The 21526-nt window shown below is 42.2% G+C and overlaps 1 protein-coding gene across 2 annotated transcripts in view; it reads right to left on the minus strand.

Annotated features, from left to right (window-relative positions):
• Positions 1-19905, minus strand: part of LOC117538266 (SPRY domain-containing SOCS box protein 4-like) — a 75619-nt gene extending 55714 nt beyond the window's left edge. The window contains exons 1-2 of one of the 2 annotated variants that reach the window (XM_034203864.1): positions 19710-19905; positions 4218-4310 (exon numbers count right to left, since the gene is read on the minus strand). The gene's annotated coding sequence lies outside the window, so the exon portion shown is untranslated. The remainder of the gene's footprint in view (positions 1-4217; positions 4311-19709) is intronic. The other variant, XM_034203863.1, reaches the window with a different exon arrangement.
• Between the last annotated feature and the right edge of the window lie 1621 nt (positions 19906-21526).

Below are 21526 nucleotides of genomic sequence, written 5' to 3' on the forward strand. Positions count from 1 at the left end.
TGTAAATAATAATAAAAACCCTTGATTTATAACTAGGGATGCACGCTATTGTTTTTTTTGAAACCGATACCGATAACTTCCTGCTTCTCAAGACCGATACCCGATAATAATATAATATATATTACATGTACCTGTAGTTTTTGCACACCTGGTGGTAAAAAAAAAAGACTAGTAGTGAGCAAATGACATGAGCATTACTACTATGAACACAACAAAGCCAAGAACAGTTTTGACTCTCGTCAAGCTCCATCATTTCTATGATGAAGTTAGAGATCGTTTTAGCCCTGGGGTCGTCTCTGGCAAACTTCTTGCCTTTTTCAAAAGCCTCGTCGATAGGTAAAAGCCCCGGTGCCTTTGCAGCTGGCTTTGGATTCGCCGCTAGTTTAGCAGCGCAGGCGTCTTCGTACGCTTTTAACACACCATCGTAGCGATGGCGATGTTTCAGGTGACTAATCAGGTTGGAAGTATTATAGCTCGTTGCCTTTTTCCCTCCTCGTGGAACTTCTGCATTTGTTAATACAAATAGCAAGCGAACTATCTAACTCTGAAACTTTGAAATAGTCCCATACTACCGGCGACATGTTTGTTTACTGTCCTGGCTTCACGGCCGCACACCATTCACGTCACATCCAGGCACGAGTTAGGGAGCGCTGGATTTGTGAAAAACTCCCCTTTTCCTAAACCACGAATACCACAGTACTGGCAAAACGGGAGGAGCCGAGTGAAAAACAAGCGCCCCTCATCCCAATCCACACCGCAGTATTTCTTTCTTTTTTTTACCCAAAAAATATATTGTATATTATCGGGGCTATTAATACTAGTATCGGGTTTATCGGGATGACGTCATAATTCCTAATATCGGACCGATAATTATCGGACGGACGATAATTATCGTGCACCACTATTTATAACGTAACATCTCTGTCTCCTATTGATCTGAGTATATTATAAAGAACAATTAATTGAAGCATTATAGCTCAGGCCTTTGTCAGATGGTATTACGCTGTTTTTTTTCTGCTTCGAATAGTTCTCTCTTTTCACCACACCTGTGTTTGCATCACTGAAACCAATGAGCACCTGCATGTGTGTGAGAATGGCCCTGACTCCATTTCAACCCAGATTTAAACTCCTGGCAGGACAAGCTCCAGCTCAATTCTCGCACTGAATAAAACAAAGTGAGAGAGGGACTGCAATATAAGAGGGACAGAAAGAGAAACTTTAAAACTGTTCAATTGTTATAATAATAATAGCTTCGATTTCTATAGCGCCTTTCAGGGGACCCAAGGTCGCTTCACAAGTAATAGTGCAAAGACAAACATAACAAAACAAAAGACAGACAAACAGAACAACAGATCGATTTAGGGGCCGAAAGCCTTGGCAAACAGATGGGACTTGAGGGCCCTTTTGAAGGCTTCAAGTGTGGGGATGTTGCGTATCTCCGCAGGGAGAGCGTTCCAGAGGGTGGGGGCTGCCACACTGAAGGCTCTGTCCCCGTAGGTTCGCAGTTTGGTGCGGGGGGGTGGTAAGCAGGCCAGAGTCTGAGGACCGCAGGTTCCGGGGTGGGGCATGTGGGTGAAGGATGTCCGATAGGTACTGGGGGGCAAGGGCATGGAGGGATTTGTAGGTAAGGAGGAGGATTTTGTAGGATATGCGGGACTTGACCGGCAACCAGTGTAGGTGGATGAGGGTGGGAGTGATGTGCTGCCACGGTTTTGTGTGCGTGAGTACCCTAGCAGCACAGTTTTGGACATACTGGAGCCTGTCCAGGGTTTTGTTGGGAACCCCGAACAGGACACCATTGCAGTAGTCCAAGCGGGTGGTGACAAATGCATGGACTAGGGTTTCGGCAACCGACTCCGAGAGTGACGGTCGGAGTCTGGCAATGTTCCTCAGGTGATAAAAGGCAGATTTGGTCACAGATTTGACGTGGGAATGGAAGGAAAGGGTGGAGTCGAGGATGACACCCAGGTTGCGGGCTTCAGGAGATGGGGAGATGGAGCAGCCGTCAACCTCAAGGACGAAGTCACCAACCTTCTGGAGCAGGGCCTTGGGTGCCACAACCATGAGCTCTGTTTTCATGCTGTTTAGTTTCAGATAGTTGCATGACATCCATGCTTTGATGTCATGCAGGCAGTTGATGAGAGACTGAGGGGGGAGCTGGGAGGATGGAGTGGTGCTGAGATACAATTGGGTATCATCAGCGTAGCAGTGGAAGTTGAGTCCATGATGTCGGATGATCTGGCCGAGGGGGAGCATGTAAATGGTGAACAGGAGGGGGCCAAGCACAGAGCCCTGTTATGATGTGTAAAGACTGATATTGTTCTATAATCGTCTGAAACTGTTAAGTCATGATGTGAAACGGTTAACAAAGAAAAAGGGAAACTCAAGCTGCTGCTACACTTTATTTTATTTATCTAAAATTAAGCACTTTAAAGATGCACACATTTTCAAAAGCTATTTTATTTGTAAATGCAGCCCGAGCGGAACATTACACATATCCACAGTATTTACTGTATATCTGTAGAGCTCAATGTTCATTGATAATAAATAGTTGTTTTTGAATTGTACTTTCTTTATTTGATTGGCAGTCAGTTGTTGATAAAGCTACTTCAATATATATCACACTAATTCATAAAGCAAGTTAGACATTTTGATGTTCCGGACCTTTGCATGGGGAGATTTTCTCTAACTGGACCTCGTTGAATTTTAGTTGAATACCCCTGACCTACAGGGTCGCGAGCGGGGGGGGGGGGGGGGGGGGTGCTAGTGGACTAAAACTGCGGATAAACTGTGGCGCGCTTACACTAACGCACCGCATTTGCGCTTTGGCTTTCGGCCCCTAAATCGATCTGTTGTTCTGTTTGTCTGTCTTTTGTTTTGTTATGTTTGTCTTTGCACTATTACTTGTGAAGCGACCTTGGGTCCCCTGAAAGGCGCTATAGAAATCGAAGCTATTATTATTATTAGATGAGGAGGTGAGGCCCCCTCATAACTGCATGAACCCGTATGGCACAATACAACTCAGTTCATTTTTGGTCATTTTTATACCCTTTCTTTAGTAGAATTGTATAAATTGGAAGGCTAACTAGGTAATCAGCTCGTCGGTGATTTGCAGCCCATGCGCGGTTAACTGCGTGTTAGAAAATATGAGATCTCAGACTGGCTTACCTGCACGTCAATCAAGTGGCAAATGCCATAGCAAGGAGGGATGATAGGCTAACTTTTTCTTCAATGCCATGCGATCTACCCACACTACCTTTGCGATCGACATATTGGGCACCCCTGGAGTACAGGTTTCATGATGGAAATAAGTCCTAGGCTTTGTCCCGTTATCCCTGAAAATGCCATAGCGAGTAAGGCTGCTCGATTATGGCAAAAATCATAATCTCGATTATTTGGGTCAATAGTTGATATCACGATTATTAAAAACGATTATCCATTTACTTTGAAAACATCTGTTTATTGAAAGAAAAAATGTGAACAGTATGTTAACAGTTGATTACCCTGAACTTTAAGTATAATTCAACTGAAAAAACAATACATCTTTTTTTTTTAAAAACGTAATTGCGATTAAAATACGATTAATTGAGCAGCCCTAATAGCGAGGTCACAAGCGTAGTTAAATGTTGTGAACAAAACGAAGTAACATAAAATGGGAATACACGAGAAGTATATCAGAGTTGTACCAAAGTAGAAGAAGACACTTTATTAATTACCAACGGGGAAATTAAAGTAGAGTACTTCAGTAAAGGTACCGAGTTACTTTCCATTAGGGCTGCACGAGTTGTTGTGATTATTTTTACTGATATTGCGATATGATTTCCAATATTGCAAAAGATTGATATTTTATTCCAATCCTAATATAATATATCAAGAGGATCTGAACCAAATAAATGTGTTTTGTTGAGTCTGTGTAATATGATTTGTAAGAAGCAGAGATATCTCTACAGCTTTACTTCATTGAAAATGATATTTTAACACATATTTATCCTTTAACAAATACTATGCTTCCTGCTATTTGAATATCGCACTATATTTTGGACCGATTGTGCAGCCCTCCTTTCCTCCACAAGTCATTCCTACCTCAGCAGCGTTATCATCCAATACAATGCTTGGCTTTAGGTGTAATTATAGACAGAAAAGCAGCCAATGAAGGCAGTGCTGGAGTATGGAAAGAAGGTGGATGAGCATACTTAGTGATGGGATTGGAAACTAACCTTTTAATCCATCCGATTGCAGGCGTCCTGAGAAAAGTGCATCTCTTCCAAGACAACAAGGCACAGGTCACAGTTTCACGCGCTGGTTATTTCCTGTTGAGAAAAGACAAAAATCAAAATGATGAAGTGTTTGTCCGATGCTGGAAGACTCCATTTCATTTTAAAACGCCGTTGTTTTGACAAACCAAATAGCATCAATAGGCGCTTTCACACCAAGTACTTTGCCGTACTTAGTTCACAGTACTTAGTTCACAGTACTTAGTTCATCAGATGAACTAAAGAGCAGATCGCGTTCACACCGGAATAAGGCCCTGGCGGAGGATTAGGCAAATGAAGCCGCTGACGTCACTTCTTCTTCTTCTTTGGGTTTACTGGCAGGCCGCAAACAACTTCACGGCGTATACTGCCGCCCGGAGTTGGGGACTGGCTTCAGTAGAAGCTGCTGGGACTCCCAGCAGCTTCTACTGAAGCCTTCTGAGTAAATCGCCAGAACGCCGACACCTCCTCATCTCCACCGCTCCCATGTTTTATTTTGTGTTTCCATAAGTTAGTCTCTCTCCGTTGATGTACTGGGCTAATGCTAATGCTAATAATGCTAATGCCACCAAATAAAATGGTGGCTTCACAAAACGTTTCCGAGTTTTACTGGGCGTGGTTTGCAATTCGCCCAGCCAATCAGAAATAGGAACCTTTTTCTCCCATGAAAGTACCTGCTCTCTAGCAGGGACTGAAAAGGTTCCTATTTCTGATAGGCTGTGCAGAAAGTTCTAGTTCCAGATTTGTTGGTGTGAACGCAAAATGGTAACAATGGTCTGCAAAGCATCTTAATGAACTCAAACACTGAACACTCCACGGCACGATTAGAGGCAATGGTCTGATATAATGTTTTGCATTATACATACTAAGTGCCATTTGAGTGCAGGGGGGGGGGGGGGGGGTGTTCTTCTGGGAATATCTGTGATGGTTTGGGTCCAGTTCAAATTCAGGCTGAGATAAAGCAGGGGACAGTGATAAAAAGAGATAAGGGAAAGAGGAGGAATAACTTCAGCCCTTTTCAATATTCATGAGCCATGTCAATGGTAATGTTCACCAACTGTTAAGACTAGTCCTCTTTAAACATTAAAGACACAGAGTGTACTCTCCCCTGGCTGCCATTGGCAACTTAAGTCTGTGATCAGGCCAATAAATACTGCGGCAGCGATGCTGAGGGGTGCAAAAACACACATATCAGAATAAAAAAAGGTGTCATTACAGCTTTGCTATATGAATGAGGTACTGTCAAGAGTTATGAACGAGTGTCTAAGGTAAGGATGACAGACAGGGGACAGTGCCAACACTCCTAGACTGTGGTCAAGCACGACTTTACTTCTCTAAAACCCGATGAAGTACTCAGTGTCGGCTGCTTTTCCTTCACAAGTGTAGCGTCAGTGGAGGAGTTATTCTGTCTGCTCAGTTATCAGGAGCCACTAGATGCATTTAAAGAAAAATGCAAAACTTTGTGAGGGATGTTATCTTGATAATTACGAATTCAAAGAGCACAGAATGTTTGGTGCCGGATTGGTGCACAGCGGGTGTGAATAGCCCCAATAGCGTAGTGCAGAGTCCTAAAATCCCCAAATCACTTAGCATTTAAAGCACAGCCAGTTCCTGAGTCAGTCTTTAAAATACAAGACAGCTAACGACAGGTCAAACCGGGACTCTGAGCTAAATTACTGGTCTAATGTCTTTAGAAATGATCCACTGATTCAATATGGAGGCAACAGGGTGCAAATGATATTATAGAGCATTCACACATCCAACCAAGAGTGTGTGTGTGTGTGTGTGTGTGTGTGTGTATGTGTGTGTGTGTATGTGTGTGTGTGTGACAGCGGGATAGCTTACACAGAAGCCTTCTCTCCAATAACCCTCACCACCTGTTTGCTCCGTCGCTCAGCTCCAGTAACAGCCAGGGTGTGGAAACAAAGGTCAAGGTGATGCGAGGAAGCAGTCTTTACGATAATCTTTGAAGGTTTCTCAACTTGAGGTTAACCAAAAGGTTACAGCCTTTGCGTCACCCTGGGTGTAGTGGCTAAGCAACAAACGTAGAAATAAATAAGAAATGAACTCAAAATGAAACTACAGGTACAGTATTTTACACAGGGATTCAATCCAATGTGAAAGCGAGCGTAACATCCTTGGTGCATTTTATTCCCTGTGGTTTAACCTGGTAAAAAAAAAAAAAAAAAAGGTAATCATTTTCCATTGCCCGGACACACCCGACATAAACACCTACGTAAATGATGAATATTAGTCCAATTACTATGTATACAAACCGCAAGAAAACTAATGTTTATCTGATAAAGAGACATTAGGTTCATATCAGTATTTAGTGTCTCTACTGAGATATGTCTCCATGCTGAAATGTTCAAAAAGCTCTTTATTTATCCTCATACTTCCATTTTATCATCCGCTGATGATTAAAGAGGACAATCAGTAACTGAGGTATAACTCAAGTTTAGCCCTAAAGCACTTGGGAGCAGTTAATCATGCTCCACGAGAGGAAAGGAGGGAAACTGGGGGGCTGTGGAGAGCTGGAGCTTTTAATGACTTGACAGTTTTAATGATGGTTACAGGGAAGAAGGGTGAAGCATTTATCAGTAGGAGGCCCCTGGGAGACTACAGCCCTCAATCCTTTCTACCTTCTCATTCTCCCAATCACGTCTATTGTCTAAGTTGTATACACGATATGATGACAAAATGGACTATTAAATTGTACAAGCAAGATGCATACAAAGTGAAAATGTGTTGTGAAGATTGATAACTGTTAAAAAGCTCCTGGGTGCTTCCTCATCCCCTCCTCCTTGTGATGCTGAACGCAACCGACTGCTGAAGTAAATACATCTCCAAATAGTTCACAGCTCAGGCTGAAGATTGCTAAGTTGTGAACCCATAACCTCCCAGAGCACGACGCACAGCGCGGTGTTCAGCAGGCGGCTCGTAAATATGGCTGCAATAAGAAAGAGAAAACGTGGTTTGTTTATATCGCCACAGGAAAACTGATTTACTGTCTTTTTGTACTCTTTAGGTCAGCTGGGTCAAACAAGGACAAGAGCTTACTTTGTTTTCTGTGAACATGGAATAGAAATGGCTGGACGATCTACAGGTATGAATGCAGAAACCTAGAGTATTCACTTAAAGAGGCCCCACTTTTTGTAGTTTCCCTTTTCCTGTAGTGTGTTATAGGGCTGTACCCGAATATTCGTTCGTTGGAGTAATATTCGGGTTTCAATTTCGTTATTCGGATATTCGTTTGGTTTGTTTTTTCCTGTTTTTTTTCTCATATTGAATTTATTGAACTCTCCAATATCAACGTAAGAGCTTGTGCCTCTTCGGGGGGTGCTAACACTTAACCATAAGCGTTATCGTTTACTTTCTCCGTCTTTATATGTAGACATTACTTTTCTCCGTTACGTTGTTTCCATAGCAACAACAACTTCCTGTCAACAGCGCTACCTCTCCTTCAAAATAAAAGCATGTCCATAAATAGGAAGCCAAGCCAAATTACACTTAAGATACAACTGCAACGAAAGTAACAAACACAATGCGATATCCTTTTCAATTTCAAAGAACACAAATTAGGCGCATTCACACCGCAGTACTTTTCCCACAAAGGTTCATGAGAACTCTTTTGTCACGTTCACACCAAAAAGAGCCGGTACTAAAATTAGTTCATGAGAACCTTTTTACCCCCACGAAAGTCCCTGCTAGAGAGCAGAGAGCTGCTAGAGAGCAGGGACTTTCGTGCGGCTCTCTTGTGAGAAAAGAGCTATATTTCTGATTGGCTGGGCGGATTGCAAACCACGCCCCGTAAAACTCCCAAAAAGTTTTGTGAAGCCGCCATTTTATTATCCTCGCATTAGCATTATTAGCATTAGCATTAGCCCAGCGCAGAAACGCAGAGAGACTAACTTATGGCAACACAAAATAAAACATGGGAGCGGTGGAGATGAGGAGGTGTCGGCGTTCTGGCGATTTACTCGGAAGGCTTCAGTAGAAGCTGCTGGGAGTCCCAGCAGCTTCTACTGAAGCCAGTCCCTAACTCCGGGGACTTCCGGCCGGGGACTTTGGACGGCAGTATACGCCGTGAAGTGGTTTGCGGCCTGCCAGTAAGCCCAAAGCAGAAGAAGAAGAAGTGACGTCAGCGGCTTCATTTGCCTAATCCTCCCCCAGGGACTTATTCCGGTGTGAATGCGATCTGTACTTAGTTCATGAGAACTAAAGAGTTCTCATGAACTAAGTTCTCATGAACCTTTGTGGGAAAAGTACTGCGGTGTGAATGCGCCTATTGGGTTTGCGTCGAAAGGAGCCAGTTGAGGTGGTTCGGGCACCTAGTTAGGATGCCACCTGGGCGCCTCCCTAGGGAGGTGTTCCAGGCACGTCCAGCTGGGAAGAGACCAAGGGGTAGACCTAGGACCAGGTGGAGGGATTATATCTCTTCGCTGGCCTGGGAGCGCCTTGGGACCCCCAGTCAGAGCTGGTTGATGAGGGGAAAGGAACGTTTGGGGCTCTCTGCTGGAACTGCTACCCCGAGACCCGACCACGGATAAGCGGGAGAAGATGGATGGACAAATTGGGTTACATTAACAAATAACTATAAAACAACAATACTGTAGAATAACAAAATGAATGTTGTGAATACACCGAAATACACGCGTTGAAGCGGTTCGCTGCTGATTACTACGCCCTCCTTACTACTACTACTACTACTACTAATCCCTGATTTCCCCCCTTTCCTCCCTGAAACGCCTCCATTGGACTCCTTTGTTTACCTCTGTAACTTGACATCACTATGTAACACTTGCTCTTCTATTAGCTAGCGTTCCAACACATTGTACGTGATAGGCTAAGGGGCGCGACATCTCTAAGCGATTGACCAATCACAACAGAGCCGGCCAGCTAAACCAATCAGAGCAGACTGGGCTATGGTTTCAGACAGAGGGTGAAAAGAGGCAGTATGAGAAAAATAAAGAGCTTTTTGAACATTAAAGCTTGGCACAGTAGAGACACTACATACTGATATGAACATGAGCAGAGTATATGCTCTTTAACTTCACTAATGGATAAAGTAAATTGTATAGACTGCCCTTCCTTATTTGGTGAAGTTAACTGACCGCATTATTCCATCATAGTGTTCTTTAGGACGTTTTCCCACAGAACATTTGTTTTCTTAAATGTTTGCCCTGCTTGTCATGTTTCTAAGTGTTTGAGTGTTACTTTGATGCATTGTTGGGAGTCCTTGGGTGTCATGAAATGCGTCTCCAAATAAAATATATTGTTATTAATATTATTACTACACCTGCACAAGCTCTCTTTATTACAGTGATGAGCCCCTTCCTTGCTCCCCATTTTCAAATGTTCACAAACCAAATTGTCCCTCTCCTTCATGCCAAGTGAACCATTATACCAACAGGATACATTTGCAAGGAGCCGAGGAACACCTAGTTACAAATGTCTGTCACCTGTCTCCAAAAATAGCCCAAGAAATGCAAGTCACAGCCTTTGCCTTCTCTGCAGAGCAATAAGCTTCGTTCCTTCACATATTCCCTGCACAGCCAGATAGCAGCATATTATTAAAAAAGTGGCCATGCATTAAGAGGACTTGACGCACTCTGCATGTAGGCCACAGGATGGTTCTGATGACATGGAGCTGAGCTGAAAGGCATACCAGCAGATTAAAAAGTACCATGTCACTTTTGGCGGCTAAATTAGCTCAACGTGCCATCCATCAGCTCGTGGCCTCATCTAACCCCCAATAAAATAACTCATTAGCTCCTCATTGGACGGATTAATGGGTTTCTGTGCTCAGGAATATGACAGATCTGTAATTAAAAAATGCTTAACATATTTTGGAGAAAAAAGGCACTGTGTGAGATGCGTCCGTTCTGCTTTTGTGTTGCTTTGATCTAACCTCCTACTTTCCCTTCGCCCCAGAAACACTCAAACGCCTCAAACACACACCGGTTTTTGTTACCCTCAGGAGAACTCTGCAACAAAGCAACGGGCAACGTTTTGGTGTAACCTTTAAACAGCAACTTCATAAATCTGCACACTTGTTATACAGATACATAGGGATGAGTACCGAGCCCCGGTATTAAACGGGGCCCGGGGCTGAATTATTAAAGACTGGTACCGTTAAGCTCCGACGTTATCGGTCTTTTTATCGGTACTGGAGACATCTAAAATATGTCGTATGTATTATTGCTACACAAACATTATATTGCAGTTTTAGTTTCGCCAACTCCGTTTCTAATACGCAAAATGCGGCTTTTTAGTATTTTCGATCTTTCCAATCCAGTCGAGAGATCTCTCCCCCGTCTGTGTGCGAGGGGGCGGGGCAGTTTACACACACGCAGCTGCTACAAGCAGCAACACACACACACACGGTGGAGATGGCGGAGAGAACGCTCTCCGAGGTGTGGTTAAACTTTACCCATCTCGATGTGGAGAATGCTCGTTACCAAAAGTGCAATAAGAGTTTAGCATGTGAGGGTGGTAACACGAGCAATGTGTCTAAACATTTAGTAAAAGTGCTCCACATTCAGACGGAGGAATGCACCGGGTTCCACTGTCTTTCTAGTAGCTCTGTAGCCCCGTCCACGAGTAACGTTTCCACATCAGGTGTTATGTATGCTAGCAGCAACACACGGAGATAACTACATTATATAAACACGGGTTAATGATTAGAGGAAACTGAGTTATTTATTTTGTTAAAGTTTCAGCTATTCTGTTTACAGATCTGTCATCACATTATTTATTACGATTTGTTAAAACGTTGTTTCTTTTGATGTGAAATATTATGTATTTAATTACAATAAAAAGCAATGTTCGTTTTGTTCACAATTTCTTTAGTTAGTTTACCTTATTTTGTTCTCCAAAAGAACCGATAAGAGTACCGTTAAAAGACCGGACCGATAAGCGGTATCGATAAAAGTAGTAGTACCATTAAAACCTTAACGATACCCATCATTTGCCACCATTGTAGTATATTGCAGTATTTCCCATACATTAATTTATTTGTGGAGGGCCGCCACAATTAAATATCGCCCGCCACAAATGGATCCCTTAAAAAAACAAAAAACGATGGTAGTCATAGTGAGGTGGGCTGATGATCGGAAGGTTGCGAGTTCAAATCCCACCTGGAACACCACTACTAGTGTGCCCTTGAGTAAGGCACTTAGCCCTCAGCTCCTCCAGGGAGAATGTCCCTGTTGGTCATTGTAAGTCGCTTTGGAATAAGGTGTCTGCTAAATGCCTAAATTGTAAATTATATTTTTGGGAGAATAAACCCCACAGATCCTCAACTCTGGTGTGTCCCACTCATTAACAACGCAACACAGAGCAACAAGAACGTTGTCTACAGTAGCCATGAACTCGCATGTATTTTCTTATTTGAGGGGAGGGGTGGATGCGTGGGCTACCGGAATAGGTTAAGGTTAACGCGCCCCCCCCCCCCCCCCCCCCCCGGCTTTTCTTGCGGGGGGGGGGGGGCGGGGCGGTGCGGTGCCCCCACAAATAGAATCAGAATATAGAGAGAAACTGTAAAGATTACGAGAGTTACTCAGCAAAATGTGAACAAAGATCCTGACATCAGCAGACAACAAAGCCATTGAGCGTCAGTGAAGCAGATCCATGGTAGACGACTCAATTATTCATGTCGGTGTAATGTGGCAAAACAATGGCTGGGTTCATGGCTGGCTGAGGCTAAAGGGTGTGTGTCGGTGCATTAGTATGTTCAAGTCATATCGGAAGAAATGTAGAAGAATATCGCCCAATTCTCCCATTCATTTTAAAAAAGGAGCATGCATGAACGCCTGACGGCCCGTCCACACAGCAGCTTTGAACAAATCTTGAAAATCTTGGAGCTGGGCGTGTCTGAAAGCTTGGGGATTTTTTGCGAGCACACGACCAACAACCAATCACATGAATCTCCCGCCCCCGACATACAAAGCAAAAAAAACCGGGGATTTTATGCGAGCAATATATATATATATATATATATATATATAAACTCCCCAAACAGACGAAAACCTACCAGTTTCACCCACTGTCTCTGGCACCTCCCTCCATGCCTGGTTCCTCCGGTTTGTATCCCGGTAAATAGTCTGGTCGTAAAGAACCGGGTGATTTGCTACCGTAATTTCTCGTTTGGAATATGAGGAAATTAACTGCGGTCTGGCTCTCCCAGCTTACACGCGGTTTGATTGGCTAGCGCTTCTACTGTCAGATTTGCATAAACGGGATTTGATTGGCTGACGCTTCCAGCTCAGCTTCAAAAGTTGAACATTGCTCAACTTTGAAATCCTGGAAATCTTCGCTTCGCTCCCCCACAATGCAGTTTGGCGCAAAGCGAGGCAAAGTGACGTCATCCCCATTCAAAGTCAATGTGCAGAGAAGCGTTGGAAGCGGTGGACGAATCGTCTAAAGCTGCCGTGTGGACGTACTGTTAGGAAGTGACGCTAACACTGGCATTTTACCTATTCTAAATTTCAAATCAATAAAAAGGTACATTTCCTCTCTTACAGGAGTAACCGTACACACACACACTAAGTGTTATATGGTGATTTGATTAAATGTATTACATGTGTTTATCTTGACAAAGTGTGCTGTTAAACTCATGCCTGATGATTTATGAGTTTAGTTATATTTGTGCATGTTGAAAATGTATCTGAAAATGGAGTCAAGTAAAATCCTAATCGAATGTTATTAACAAAATGTGATGAAAAGAAAAGGAATAGAGTCAAAAATGATGTGGAGCTTTGATTAAAAGGGTGGTCATAAGCTGTGGAAGTGTGGTGATGAAATAAAATAACGAATATTTTGAAGAAAAAGCATTTATTTACCCGTGATGATTGAGGCTATAAACACAGGAGGGGCTGAAGAACCCATTGTCACACGACTTAATGTGTAAAATAAATCCGACAAATACATTTTTAATATCGTTTGCATTAATAATTTTAACTATGGGAGGAAATCAACGTACGGCAGAGTAAGATTTCTCATTCTTTTACAAAACTGTTATACGGGGCGGCCGAGAAAAAAAAATACACATGCGTTAATCGCGTTAAAATAATTAGTGCCGTAATTTTTTTTTTTGTTATCGGTATCGGTCTTGAGAAGCAGGAAGTTATCGGTATCGGTTTCAAAAAACCAATATCGTGCATCCCTAATTGTAAGTATATATCTTGGCCATTAAACTTTAAAATGGTGTTAAATGCATTATTAAGATGACGTATAATGACATGGTATCTTTACTAGTCATATTTGACTTCTTACTCAAATGAAACCGGCGAGACTATTTAAAGTTTTTCGTTAAGCTGATGACAGTTTGCAAACCTGGCAACCACTTTTAACATTTAGTGTCAAGCTTTATCACAATTTAATAAACCCTAACATTACATTTAGCTGACATTGTTATCTAAGCAGAATAAGTGCAATCAACCATAAGGATACCGATTTAAAACAGAAATAATGTTGCAAATGAATTAGCTTAAATTCATTAAAGCAGTGCACTCATGTCTAACGGGAACACTCCTCTGCTGCAGCATATTGACATGTGCATGCTGTGCTCCTGTTATCCTCCAGTAAGCAGCTGTACGACTGCATTAGTGCACCAAAATCTGACCGAGAGGTCTCCTGAGGTGAGATGACAACAGTAGTTGTGTTTAGACTTTGCCCTAACAATGACCCGGGGGTTTGGGTACTGGTTTGCATGGCAGCCTGTTACAGGAAAAGAGATGAGGATACGGCAGGATGTCTGGTTTAAAACATTGAAGAGGAAACTTCCTGCTTCTAAAACTAAGCTACCCTTTCACACAAGGTTGAAAACAAAGACGGGCTGTCAGGTTTTAAGGTGTTCTTTGCACATAAAGTCAGATTCTCTGAATAATGACTCAGAACAAAAATGGAAATACCATCCAGGGCTTAGAAATGGAAATAGAGTTCGGCTCCACTATACACAACAGTGCACTCATTAATCACCCCGTTTAAAATATCTGCTTCAACTCTTGGCCCTCACTTTATACTGTGTGGCTCTGTTAAACGTATTGAAAACAGGAAGTTATCATCTGATCCAATTAAGAAGGCTTTTCTGAGGATTCCTCAATTTGTCAAAATCATTGACATTGCACTGTTTTCAATGTCAAGGGGCGTACGCACCAAACTGACACCAAAGACCACGTCCCGACGGAACACGACTGTTGTGTCGCCTCGCGTCTCGGCCATGTGTCGCACTGGAACACACCGCAAAGACTTCAGCCGACGGCCAAGAAGCACGTACGAACTGTGAGTGGCAATACCTCTCCTTACCAGCAGGCGGCGGTAGTGTGTATTCGTCATTCGAAAGAGGCAACAACCGGAAGACAGACTGCGTGATAACCGAGAGAAGAAGAACAGACTGCGTGATATAAACAAACAACAAATAGCGTGCGTTCCATGTTCTCTCTACAGCGAGAAGCTCACGGGGCTTTCCCGAACCTGTGTCGAGAGCTGGAGCTAAATGAAAGCTCAGATTTGCCTTCTTAGTAGTTTGTTTGGGTCCCTCACTTCTGTTTCTCTTCTCATGCTCTGATTTGCTAGCTGAACAGCCAATCAGAGTGATTTCTTTAGCCTCGAATCGGCGGTGGAAAGTGTCAGAACGGCCGAAAAGACACGACTGGGCGGGACACACCAATCCGAGTAGGGCGACAGGACGCTCATCGACGGCCTGACTTCTATCGACGGCCGAAATCAGCTTGGTGTGTCCGGACCTTAAGTCGTACTACATCCATATCGGTCATTTCAGCTTGTAGGCACTTATACAGGGATAATGGTTTCAGTTACAAGAAGCTTTGTAAACATTAATGTACTGCTCTCAACAGAAATACTTTATCAACAGTAACCATCCTCTTTCTATCGATCCCTCCTCCTCAGACTTAGTGTCTCCTATATGCCATTCGATTCTCTCTCAATCTGCCCACCATCCAAATCAACTGTTAAGGCTGAACAATGCTAGAAAACAAGTCCTTCGTATAATATATAGCTCCCCCATGAAGGGAGGCTTAACTGATCAGGATGGCCACACACAGTAAGAGTCTTTTCTGTAAGGACTCCATAACAATGTCTTTGTTTAAAACACCATTCATTGTTGAGAAAGGAGACACTTCTTCTGAAATTGTCCATAAAGTTGCATTTAACAACAGGGCACTCTGTTGCAGTAGTTCCACATACACTTTGGCTGGTAATAAAATATGGTTTTAGTAGCAGCTGGCTGGCCATTTAGGCACTTTAACCACTTTCAAGACACTGAGCTTGTCTGATAACAATTATTGATTAACACGGTTGTCGTACAGGAAAAACATCTCAAGTAGCATCCTAGGAAAACCAAATCCAGCTCACATAAGAAACTGTGAAAAATGGCATTTAAAAAACACACCGATTGCCACAGCTAATAACAAACTGACATATGTCTCACTTATTCCCCAATTACCTTACCTCATTTCTAAAATGGTGCAAAGTGTGAAATATAAAAGATCTAACTTCTATATGAAACTTCACTTTAAGTTAGATTTGAAAAGCACCCACGCTTTGAAACACTGCTATCGCTCAGGGACATTGCATTATCGACTGTTATTTTGAGTACATAGTGCATTTAAGTGAACACAACCACCGTCAAGATTCATTCACAGGAGTAAGTGTCTCATCGCAGCACATAATGCAGACTCTCGTGTACCAGTATAGAAACATGTGGGTGGAAGCTTCTTCCAGGAGGAGCACTTAACACCACATCCTTCTCAGAGAGGAAACATAAGCAAGCATAGTAACTTGTCTGGTACATGATATCTCTCTTTCTCTTCAGGAACATCCATCATGTGCCTGCAGAGCTGGGTGAGAATCCAAACTTCAGCACACATCACTCACCCAGCAGCGACAGGCAGCCGGTTGCATGTGGAGCAACAAATTACATAACAATCATGCCCTAAAACCAAAACAATGAGTACTACAAATTGGTACGTTTAATTTAGAAAAACTCCCGTGGACAGAAAAAGCTCTCGCTCATGTCCTATCCAATTAATACTGACAGTCCGATCTTTTCTCATTGTGCTACAAATCATACCGGTGACAGGCCTGCAGCCGAAAAGAAAATTGGTTCAACTGCGACACAGGCACCAGGAGCCAGAGCTGCATGTACGTCAGAGGCTGGGTTCACTTTAGAAACAGTTCATGAGGAGAGCAGAGAAAGTTGTTGCAGAAGGAAGCCACCAAGCTCCCTCTAGAACGCGACCATAATTCATGTTATACGAGAGAAACTTCACATTATACAACCCTTATTAACCGCGTCATGGTTACAAACATTGTCAATTGAAATGTAAAACAATGAAAGCATCAGTGGACGCCACTGGTGTGACGGCCAGGCAGTACATCACGACCATCAAGCATCAGGTTTCAGTAGGCTTTATGCCTGACGTACAAAAATGCCGCTGAACCATAGTGGCATACCATCAGCCTCATTACTGGTAAGAAGAGTATAAGTTGGACATAAAGACACTCTTGCCATTCATTCGGGCTTTGTAAGTTGAACCGCAACATGAGCACAGCTCCAATGTAGTCAGCCTTTGTTGTTATTAGAGATACGTTAATGGCTACGTCAGTACGCGGCTTCTCTCTGGCTATAAGAAAGCAAACTGTTTTTTGAGTGGATCACAGGTGGAACCAAATGGGTGGTAAGGGTGGGCAGTTAGAGCGTTAGACCAACGTACGAAGATGTGTATGTTAATGTCAGAACAAACGGCTGCTTCTGTAACTAAATCATTTGTATTCGTATCAATAAAATATACACCCATCTATCCATCTATTCCTTTTTGTTGAGAAAGTGCACAATATGAGCGAGCTGATCCTGGCTCACACTCAAAACTCAACAGCAATTGTTTCAGTCCGTGCCTTTTTAAGCAACCATCTTATCAGAACAGGGCAATGAAAACATCAATGATATTATTGTCTCTCAACAGTGACAAAAGCAAAAGGGGTCAAAAACGACGCAGTCTTCCCCCCAGGTACCAAAGTGTTGCTGCGGCACGAAGAGCAGTTATTCTCCACGGGAGAGGCTCATCCAGAGTCATTTAAAATGGCCTTCAAAAAGCAACTAACCATGAGTGGCAGCACTTTAAACAAGCAACTCAATTCAGTGCGAGCCCCTAAAGTGATTAGATTCCATTAATCAGTGCAAACACAAGGGTACTGCTGGCCTTTCAAATGACCCGCTGTCCCGTGAAGCCTGGCTCTGCACCGGATTGCTCTTAATGGGATTTCACAACATTAACATTCTGCAGAGTCAGCATCGAGCACACTGGCTACAGTCCCCCCGCCTTGAGAGAGAGAGTGTGCGTGTATAGGAGAGATTGAGTGTTGAAGAGAGAATGGGTACACAGTATGGTAGCGGTGGATAATCATTAGACAGGCTTTAACGGGAGTCGAGATTGTTTGTAGATCCTGTAAAAGTCACAGCATAAAATATTTATATCTGGAGAACAAAGATTTCCCGACAACTGACTGACTTAAAGTCAAATCTAATCTGTTGTGGTCATTCCTTTGACAGTGACACTGCGTCTTCTCAAATCTAAAAACCTTCAGTTCTTGATTTTCATCAGTTCATTCACGTAAAATAAGACGGGTTACAAAGATATTTACCTTCAATACCGTGAACCATAATGCTGTTGCAATATCAGTCAAAAGATATATCGTAACAGTTTATTTCGTACAAATTGTGCAGCCGAAATAACTAGATGACTAAATCTAACTTACTAAAAACTAAATAGGAGTCTACCAATCAGAGGGTCAGCAGCTCGATCCCAAGCCCCCGTCATCAAATTGTCAAAGTGTCCTGGGGAAAATGTAGGCATGTAGACGGTAAGTGTAAGTCACTTTGGATAGGACCCGGAGTTAAATAACATTTTTCTTTTTATAAATGCAACTCAGCCAAGAGTTTAGTTTTTCAACATCCACAAAAGTCCCAATAGCCTTACTGCCATGTTCAATTACATAATTGTCCATGTTATAAACCAGAAGACTGTTGCTGTAAGTGACAATGTTTTATATGCTGAAGTATGTCTCTCAACTCACACATGATGCATGCAGAAAATCATATTGGTGGTTGAAATCAACTTGGAAGTGTCCCAGAGCTTCCTGTTTGACTCTGTAATGTAACAGTAGGTCTGCCCTGGTGTTGACAGAGGGGTCAACCGATGTCAGACAGGGGTCACAGGGTCAAACCCCAGATGGAGGGAAATGGAGTGGGGGTCAACAGTTCCTCTATGATGGGGGCATATGACCTGGCTTTCAACAGTATAAGGAAGCTCATTAACGGCCAAACCATTCGTCATGCAGGCTGACTAAGATGGAGTTGTTTAAGACAAATTGCTTACATGTTACAAAAAAAAAAGACCGTTTTTTGGGTTTGCTGCAACTGAAAAATAGACCAACAGTCAGATTGCTACCACATCAGCCAGCTATGTTCTCCATCTCACCATCTGCTGTGCTCCACCCACACAATTCTCTCATAGCACTCTCTGGACAGTAGCCTGCCAATGACCAGGAGGGCAAAGCAGATGGTGTTGTTACGCAAACCATTTAGCCTTTGAATGACAAAGCCCACTGTAAATCAAATGGGCACTGACTGACTGAAGTCAAACTGTCCACTTGCTATAGCGCTTAGGGCATTGGCTTGCATTGTTTGCTCACCTGGAATACTGTAAGACCAGTCAAAGCAAAGCTCAGGGAAATAACTCCTGTCTGAAGACTCCACCATAAAATACAAGCAACTTTAACACTTGCAACAGAAACAAGTCTCTTATTTTTATTTCCTCAGCACACAAACAGAAGGATTTAAGTCAAGGGAAAACTGCCAGTTGATGTATGCATGAATAACGCATTTGAAAGTGTTTCTCAAAAAGGCAGCTGACATTGAAAAAGTAGATTTTATGTGATCGGAGTGTGTTCTTTATTATTCGGCGCAGGAACAGCCAAAAAAGGACATTTAGGTAATTAGGAAAAAGGCTTTTTTTTTTTAATTGAGTCACACCTATTGCTGTAGCAGCAGTCAAAGGTGATAGTTCACTGCGTTAATTACCAATTAAAGTGATTCAAATTAATTAAATAAGCTACTAGTTTTAATTATTATATGCCGAATTGATGCAAGAGCTACACATAGTCAGAAAACATATTAGGTTTAGTTCCTATTTGTGTATTTGTTTGTCAAGGGGCAACACAAAACTAAATCAACTGAATATTTCATGGAGTTTTGAACGAGCTCCCAGCAGAAGGGAAAGATTGAGGAAAAAACAACAAGAGGAAAGTTTGAAGCAGGAGTGTTCCTCTTCTCCCAATGTGAAGCAACAACATATAACAGTCACGATTCTTTTTACGGTTGTTTTCGGCATTATATTACAATTTCACGGAAGAGAGTGGGTCAAATAAACTCACCGTGCGGTATCTTCACAATATCCAGGTTTGGAGAAAGACCAAAACCTCTCGACGCCAAGTTTCCTCTTTCCTCAGCAAAACAACGCAGCGGCTCTCACGACGCACGGAGATATTTAACAGTGTTTAAAGTGTTTAAAGTAGGGGGGGGGGGCGGGGGGAACCTGCCTCTCCGACGTGGATATGTGTCCGTGTTGACGAAGTGAAAGGACGGCTTTCTTTGTTCCTCCTGCCTGCAGCCCGTGGATATTATCACCGTTCATGTGTCTCTGCCGGCCGCTGATTGGCTGCGGGGTCGGGATCAAAGAAAGGTGACCGCTGTAAAGTTAGCCAGATTAACAACACCTTTTCCGACTGCGATGTGCGTAAAAGCCCTTTTGTAAAAACGCGTTTGAGGGTGTTTTTGAATCTAATACGCAGGTTTCACGCGGCACCACGATGTATTTAGCAATTCCCCAAAGCGCGCGGATGTTTTTCAGGTTGCTGTAATTGATTTTAACCCCCAAAAGTGGTTTACTCCATGCTTTTATTTTGTATGCTTCATGACCAAACTTCCTGTTCAGTACTAGCTTTTGTTAAGAAGCTTGACGCAGGGTGGAGGCCACTTCATGCCTTGCATAGTTTTTATTTTGAGCATAATCACATCATCATAGGGGACCGGTGTGAAATTATAACACCTTTTCCGATTATGATATGCATAAAACACTTTTTTACTAACACTTTTAAGGGTATTTCTGTAACTTATATGCAGGTATAACGCTGCAGAGTAGTTTATGTAGCAAAGTCTACTCAGAGTTTGTAAGTGTATTTTGTGTTTACTCCAAAACGTGGTTTATTCCATGCTTTTATTTTGTATGCATCATGACTTTACCTTTTCCGATTACCACGTGCATCAGAATCAGAATCAGAAATTGGTTTACATGGAATATACTTTGGTTTATATGGTGCATACAGAGACAAAGAATGAATAACACATAACAACATATACAAATAAAAGATAATTATAATATAAAAGCTATTAAAACAATTATGTGAGTAACTGAATACATTAAAATATAATATAACTATGTACTATATGCATAAAAACCCTTCTATAAACGCTATAAGGGTATTTTTGTATCTAATATGCAGATGTAACGCTGAATCTGTGCGTATGTGTGTATATAGCAATTACTCAGAGCTTGTAAGTGTCTGTTGTGTTGCTGTAAGTCATTTTACTCCTAAACGTGGCTACTTCCATGCTTTTATTTTGTATGCTTCAATCATGACCAAACTTCCTGTTTATTTCTAGTTTTTTTTTGTAAGGAACTTGAGGCAGGGTGGAGGACATTTCATGCCTTGCAATGTTTTAATTTGAGCATAATCACATCGTCATAATTTGTCTGTATGGACATTTATTTTACATGTTCTTGCACTGGAAGATAAGCCTAATATTGAAGCTAAGATGTGGTGCATTGATTTGTATGTCTAGTTGTACACACACTTGTATTTCCATTGTAAAAAAGAGGATTAAAAAATGTGAAAACTGTCAAAAAATGTAAAAATAAAATGTTTTGATCGAAGTAAAAATTAAGAGATTTTATTGTAAGAAAGGCCAAAAAAAATCAATTGTTTTACATTTATGACTTTTTTTGTACGAATTGCATTTTTCTTATTTGGCCCCCATCATCTTCCGTATCCATGCTATATAAAGTTATTTAAAGGTCCCATGTCATGCTTTTCTGGTTATTAGCCGTCCCCTTGTGTGTTATGAAGGTTGTTCTGCATGTAAACGGTCTGCAGAGTCACAAACACCCTGTAGCGAGTAAAACTCTACCACA

The sequence above is a fragment of the Gymnodraco acuticeps genome, unplaced genomic scaffold, assembly GCF_902827175.1.
Source record: "Gymnodraco acuticeps unplaced genomic scaffold, fGymAcu1.1, whole genome shotgun sequence".
NCBI lineage: Eukaryota > Metazoa > Chordata > Actinopteri > Perciformes > Bathydraconidae > Gymnodraco > Gymnodraco acuticeps.